Genomic DNA, 6,711 nt, shown 5'->3' on the forward strand with positions numbered 1-6,711 from the left:
TGTGTCCATGGGTCCCTGTGTGTCCATGCTGTGTGTCCATGCTGTGCTGTGTGTCCCTGTGTGTCCATGTCCATGGCTCCCTGTGTGTCCATGGGTCCCTGTGTGTCCATGCTGTGTCCATGCTGTGTCCATGGGTCCCTGTGTGTCCATGCTGTGTCCATGCTGTGTCCATGCTGTGTCCATGGGTCCCTGTGTGTCCATGCTGTGTCCATGCTGTGTCCATGGCTGTGTCCATGTCCCTGTGTCCATGCTGTGTCCATGCTGTGTCCATGGGTCCCCCTGTGTGTCCATGCTGTGTCCATGTGTGTCCCTGTGTGTCCATGGGTCCCTGTGTCCATGCTGTGTCCATGGGTCCCATGGGTCCCGGTGTGGTGTGTCCATGCTGTGTCCATGGGTCCCTGTGTGTCCATGCTGTGTCCATGTGGTCCCTGTGTGTCCATGCTGTGTCCATGCTGTGTCCATGCTGTGTCCATGGGTCCCTGTGTGTCCATGCTGTGTCCATGCTGTGTCCATGCTGTGTCCATGGGTCCCGGTGTGTCCATGCTGTGTCCATGCTGTGTCCTGTGTGGCTGTGTCCATGCTGTGTGTCCATGGGTCCCTGTGTGTCCATGCTGTGTCCATGCTGTGTCCATGGGTCCCTGTGTGTCCATGCTGTGTCCATGCTGTGTCCATGGGTCCCGGTGTGTCCATGCTGTGTCCATGGGTCCCTGTGTGTCCATGCTGTGTCCATGCTGTGTCCATGGGTCCCTGTGTGTCCATGCTGTGTCCATGCTGTGTCATGGGTCGCTGTGGGTGGTCCCGGTGTGTCCATGCTGTGTCCATGGGTCCCGGTGTGTCCATGCTGTGTCCATGCTGTGTCCATGGGTCCCGGTGTGTCCATGCTGTGTCCATGCTGTGTCCATGGCTCCCTGTGCTCACCGGCTCCCCGTGTCGCTGTTGCCGCAGCCCGGACGCGGGCCCTGACTTCGAGCTGCGCTTGGAGCTGTACGGGGCGGCGCTGGGGGGGTGCCCCCCCCGCAGCCTGGCCACGCGGCTCAGCACCTCCCTGGGCCGCTCGGCCGGGCGCCGCCTGCGCGGGCACTTGGAGGGGGGCGACGGCGACGGGGGCGCGGCCCCGCTGCTGCCCCACGGCGCCCCGTGAGTACCTGAGCCCTGGGAGACCCCCCCGGACCGCCCCCACCCCTGTGTGCCCCTGTGTGCCCCTGTGTGCCCCTGTGTGCCCCCTGTGTGCCCATTGTGTGCCCATTGTGTGCCCATTGTGTGCCCATTGTGTGCCCCTGTGTGCCCATTGTGTGCCCCCTGTGTGCCCATTGTGTGCCCCTGTGTGCCCCTGTGTGCCCCTGTGTGCCCATTGTGTGCCCATTGTGTGCCCATTGTGTGCCCCTGTGTGCCCCCTGTGTGCCCCCTGTGTGCCCATTGTGTGCCCCTGTGTGCCCATTGTGTGCCCCCTGTGTGCCCATTGTGTGCCCCTGTGTGCCCCTGTGTGCCCCTGTGTGCCCATTGTGTGCCCATTGTGTGCCCATTGTGTGCCCCTGTGTGCCCCTGTGTGCCCCTGTGTGCCCATTGTGTGCCCATTGTGTGCCCATTGTGTGCCCATTGTGTGCCCCTGTGTGCCCCTGTGTGCCCATTGTGTGCCCCTGTGTGCCCATTGTGTGCCCCCTGTGTGCCCATTGTGTGCCCCTGTGTGCCCCTGTGTGCCCCTGTGTGCCCATTGTGTGCCCATTGTGTGCCCATTGTGTGCCCCTGTGTGCCCCTGTGTGCCCCTGTGTGCCCATTGTGTGCCCATTGTGTGCCCATTGTGTGCCCATTGTGTGCCCATTGTGTGCCCCTGTGTGCCCCTGTGTGCCCCTGTGTGCCCATTGTGTGCCCATTGTGTGCCCATTGTGTGCCCATTGTGTGCCCCTGTGTGCCCCCTGTGTGCCCCTGTGTGCCCCTGTGTGCCCATTGTGTGCCCCCTGTGTGCCCATTGTGTGCCCCTGTGTGCCCCTGTGTGCCCCTGTGTGCCCATTGTGTGCCCATTGTGTGCCCATTGTGTGCCCCTGTGTGCCCCCTGTGTGCCCCTGTGTGCCCCTGTGTGCCCATTGTGTGCCCCTGTGTGCCCATTGTGTGCCCATTGTGTGCCCATTGTGTGCCCATTGTGTGCCCCTGTGTGCCCATTGTGTGCCCATTGTGTGCCACCTGTGTGCCCATTGTGTGCCCATTGTGTGCCCCCTGTGTGCCCCTGTGTGCCCCTGTGTGCCCCCTGTGTGCCCCTGTGTGCCCCCTGTGTGCCCATTGTGTGCCCCTGTGTGCCCCTGTGTGCCCCTGTGTGCCCATTGTGTGCCCCTGTGTGCCCCTGTGTGCCCCCTGTGTGCCCATTGTGTGCCCCCTGTGTGCCCCTGTGTGCCCCCTGTGTGCCCCTGTGTGCCCATTGTGTGCCCCTGTGTGCCCCTGTGTGCCCCCTGTGTGCCCCCGGTGTGCCCTTGGGTGCCCCTGTGTGCCCATTGTGTGCCCCCTGTGTGCCCCTGTGTGCCCATTGTGTGCCCCTGTGTGCCCATTGTGTGCCCCTGTGTGCCCCTGTGTGCCCCCTGTGTGCCCCTGTGTGCCCCCTGTGTGCCCCCTGTGTGCCCCCTGTGTGCCCCTGTGTGCCCCCTGTGTGCCCATTGTGTGCCCCTGTGTGCCCATTGTGTGCCCCCTGTGGGCCCCCTGTGTGCCCCCTGTGTGCCCCTGTGTGCCCCCTGTGTGCCCCCTGTGTGCCCCCTGTGTGCCCCTGTGTGCCCCCTGTGTGCCCATTGTGTGCCCATTGTGTGCCCCTGTGTGCCCCCTGTGTGCCCCTGTGTGCCCCCTGTGTGCCCCTGTGTGCCCATTGTGTGCCCCTGTGTGCCCATTGTGTGCCCATTGTGTGCCCATTGTGTGCCCATTGTGTGCCACCTGTGTGCCCATTGTGTGCCGATTGTGTGCCCCCTGTGTGCCCCTGTGTGCCCCTGTGTGCCCCTGTGTGCCCCCTGTGTGCCCCATGGTGTGCCCATTGTGTGCCCCTGTGTGCCCATTGTGTGCCCATTGTGTGCCCCCTGTGTGCCCCTGTGTGCCCCTGTGTGCCCCCTGTGTGCCCATTGTGTGCCCATTGTGTGCCCATTGTGTGCCCATTGTGTGCCCCCTGTGTGCCCCTGTGTGCCCCTGTGTGCCCCCTGTGTGCCCATTGTGTGCCCCCTGTGTGCCCCCTGTGTGCCCATTGTGTGCCCCTGTGTGCCCCTGTGTGCCCATTGTGTGCCCATTGTGTGCCCATTGTGTGCCCATTGTGTGCCCCCTGTGTGCCCATTGTGTGCCACCTGTGTGCCCATTGTGTGCCCATTGTGTGCCCCTGTGTGCCCCTGTGTGCCCCCTGTGTGCCCATTGTGTGCCCCTGTGTGCCCATTGTGTGCCCATTGTGTGCCCCCTGTGTGCCCCTGTGTGCCCCTGTGTGCCCCTGTGTGCCCCCTGTGTGCCCCCTGTGTGCCCATTGTGTGCCCCTGTGTGCCCATTGTGTGCCCATTGTGTGCCCCTGTGTGCCCCTGTGTGCCCCTGTGTGCCCCCTGTGTGCCCATTGTGTGCCCATTGTGTGCCCATTGTGTGCCCATTGTGTGCCCCCTGTGTGCCCCTGTGTGCCCCCTGTGTGCCCATTGTGTGCCCCCTGTGTGCCCCCTGTGTGCCCATTGTGTGCCCCTGTGTGCCCCTGTGTGCCCATTGTGTGCCCATTGTGTGCCCATTGTGTGCCCATTGTGTGCCCCCTGTGTGCCCATTGTGTGCCACCTGTGTGCCCATTGTGTGCCCATTGTGTGCCCCTGTGTGCCCCTTGTGTGCCACCTGTGTGCCCCCTGTGTGCCCATTGTGTGCCCCTGTGTGCCCATTGTGTGCCCATTGTGTGCCCCCTGTGTGCCCCTGTGTGCCCCCTGTGTGCCCCTGTGTGCCCCTGTGTGCCCCTGTGTGCCCCCTGTGTGCCCATTGTGTGCCCCTGTGTGCCCCTGTGTGCCCCTGTGTGCCCCCTGTGTGCCCCCTGTGTGCCCCCTGTGTGCCCCTGTGTGCCCCCTGTGTGCCCCTTGTGTGCCCCCTGTGTGCCCCCTGTGTGCCCCCTGTGTGCCCCCTGTGTGCCCCAGTGTGCCCCCTGTGTGCCCCCTGTGTGCCCCTGTGTGCCCCTGTGTGCCCCTGTGTGCCCCCTGTGTGCCCCTGTGTGCCCATTGTGTGCCCCTGTGTGCCCATTGTGTGCCCCCTGTGTGCCCCTGTGTGCCCATTGTGTGCCCCTGTGTGCCCATTGTGTGCCCCTGTGTGCCCCCTGTGTACCCCCCCGGACCCCCGCATGACCCCTGTGCTCCCCCCGCAGGGGTCCCCGGTTCCAGCTCCTGGCTCACGCGGTGCTGTCCCTGGCCGAGGTGCAGGATGGGTTCCGCACCCACGACCTCAGCATCGCCTCCAACGGTGAGCGCGCGGTGAGGGACAGAGCAGCACAGAGCAGCACTGCACTGCACAGCACTGCATCGCACTGCACTACATAGAACTGCACAGCACTGCACTGCACTACATAGCATAGCACTGCACTGCACAGCACTGCACTGCGTCGAACTGAACTGCACAGCACTGCAGAGCACAGCTGCAGAGCACTGCAGAGCACTGCACATCGCAGCACTGAACTGCATACACTGCACAGCCTTGCACTGCATACACTGCACAGCATTGAACTGCACTGCACAACACTGCACAGCATTGAACTGCACTGTATAGCACTGCGCTGCACAGCACAGCACTGCACAGCACAGCACTGCATAACACAGCACAGAACAGCCCAGCATGGCACAGCACAGCACTGCACTGCACAGCCCAGCACTGCACAGCACAGCACAGCACTGCACAGCCTGGCAGGGCACAGCACAGCACAGCACAGCACTGCACAGCCCTGCACAGCCTGGCAGGGCACAGCACAGCACTGCACAGCACTGCACAGCACCGCACTGCACAGCACTGCACAGCACTGCACAGCCCGGCAGGGCACAGCACAGCACAGCACAGCACTGCACAGCACTGCACAGCCCGGCAGGGCACAGCACAGCCCAGCACTGCATAGCACAGCACAGCACTGCATAGCACTGCACAGCCCGGCAGGGCACAGCACAGCACAGCACAGCACTGCACAGCACTGCACAGCCTGGCAGGGCACAGCACAGCACAGCACTGCACAGCACTGCACAGCACAGCACTGCACTGCACTGCACAGCCTGGCAGGGCACAGCACAGCACTGCACAGCACAGCACTGCACAGCCCTGCACAGCCCGGCAGGGCACAGCACAGCACTGCACAGCACTGCACAGCCCGGCAGGTCACAGCACAGCACAGCACAGCACTGCACAGCACTGCACAGCACTGCACAGCCCGGCAGGGCACAGCACAGCACAGCACAGCACAGCACAGCACTGCACAGCCCGGCAGGGCACAGCACAGCACAGCACTGCACAGCACAGCACTGCACAGCACAGCACTGCGCAGCACTGCACAGCACAGCACAGCACAGCACTGCACAGCCCGGCAGAGCACAGCACAGCACAGCACTGCACAGCACAGCACAGCACAGCACAGCACTGCGCAGCACTGCACAGCACAGCACAGCACAGCACTGCATAGCACAGCACAGCACTGCACAGCCCGGCAGAGCACAGCACAGCACAGCACAGCACTGCGCAGCACAGCACAGCACAGCACAGCACAGCACTGCACAGCACTGCACAGCACAGCACAGCACTGCACAGCACAGCACAGCACAGCACAGCACTGCACAGCACTGCACAGCACAGCACAGCACTGCACAGCCCGGCAGAGCACAGCACAGCATGGCAGGGTGTGACAGGGCAGGGCACAGCGTGGCGCCACCGGTGGTGCGGGTGGGTGCGGGCAGGGTGTCCGTGGGTGCTGGTGGGTCCCGGCGGTTTCCCAGTGTCGCGTCCCGCTGGGTGCCGATGTCCCCGTGTCCGGTTGTCCCGGAGGGCTTCCCCTTGGGTCCCGGTGGGTGCCGGTGCGCGGTGCCGTTCCCCGCCAACGCGTGCCCCGCAGAGGACAGCCCGTGCCTGGTCCCGCTCTACGGCAGCGTCTGCTGCGCCTCACGGCGCAGCCCCGGTGCATGGCCCGGCCCGGGAGCAGCGGCACCCTGCGGCTGGAGGTGAGCGGGGAGCGGCGGGGGACAGGGACCGGGGTGGGGATGGGGTGCGGTGGGGGGGGACAGGGATGAGATGGGGGGGGGTGGGAACACGGATGGGGATGGGGACGGGTGGGATGGGGACGGAGGGGGACAGGGGTGAGATGTGGGGGGGGTGGGGATGGGGACGGGTGGGGGGGGGATGGGGACGGAGGGGGACAGGGAACATGTGGGGGGGGGGGGGATGGGGAACAGGGGGGATGAGGGACAGGGATGAGATGGGGATGGGGTGGGAACCGATGGGGCGGGGACGGGTGGGATGCGGACGGAGGGGGACAGCGGGGGGGGGGGGGGGCAGGGAGACAGCGGGGGGGGGGGGTGGAGGGACAGGGAACAGCGGGGGGGGGGGACACGGGGGGGGGGGGAGGGACAGGGAACAGCGGGGGGGGGACAGGGAACAGCGGGGGGGGGACAGGGATGAGATGGGGATGGGGACGGGTGGGGGGCGACAGGGATGAGATGAGGATGGGGTGGGAACACGGATGGGGATGGGGACGGGTGGGATGGGGACGCG

General features: G+C 65.2%; 1 long non-coding RNA gene across 1 annotated transcript; it reads left to right on the forward strand.

Moving 5' to 3' along the window:
• Positions 1-925: 925 nt before the first annotated feature.
• On the forward strand, positions 926-6,181 carry LOC130606013 (uncharacterized). The gene is made up of 3 exons (XR_008973852.1): positions 926-1,137; positions 4,337-4,431; positions 6,056-6,181. It is a non-coding gene; the product is annotated as an uncharacterized LOC130606013 (long non-coding RNA).
• The last annotated feature ends 530 nt before the right edge of the window (positions 6,182-6,711 follow it).

Source organism: Pezoporus wallicus, unplaced genomic scaffold (genome assembly GCF_028554395.1).
Source record: "Pezoporus wallicus isolate ANWC-B61680 ecotype Strahan unplaced genomic scaffold, APGP_CSIRO_Pwel_v1 contig_10644, whole genome shotgun sequence".
Lineage (NCBI taxonomy): Eukaryota > Metazoa > Chordata > Aves > Psittaciformes > Psittacidae > Pezoporus > Pezoporus wallicus.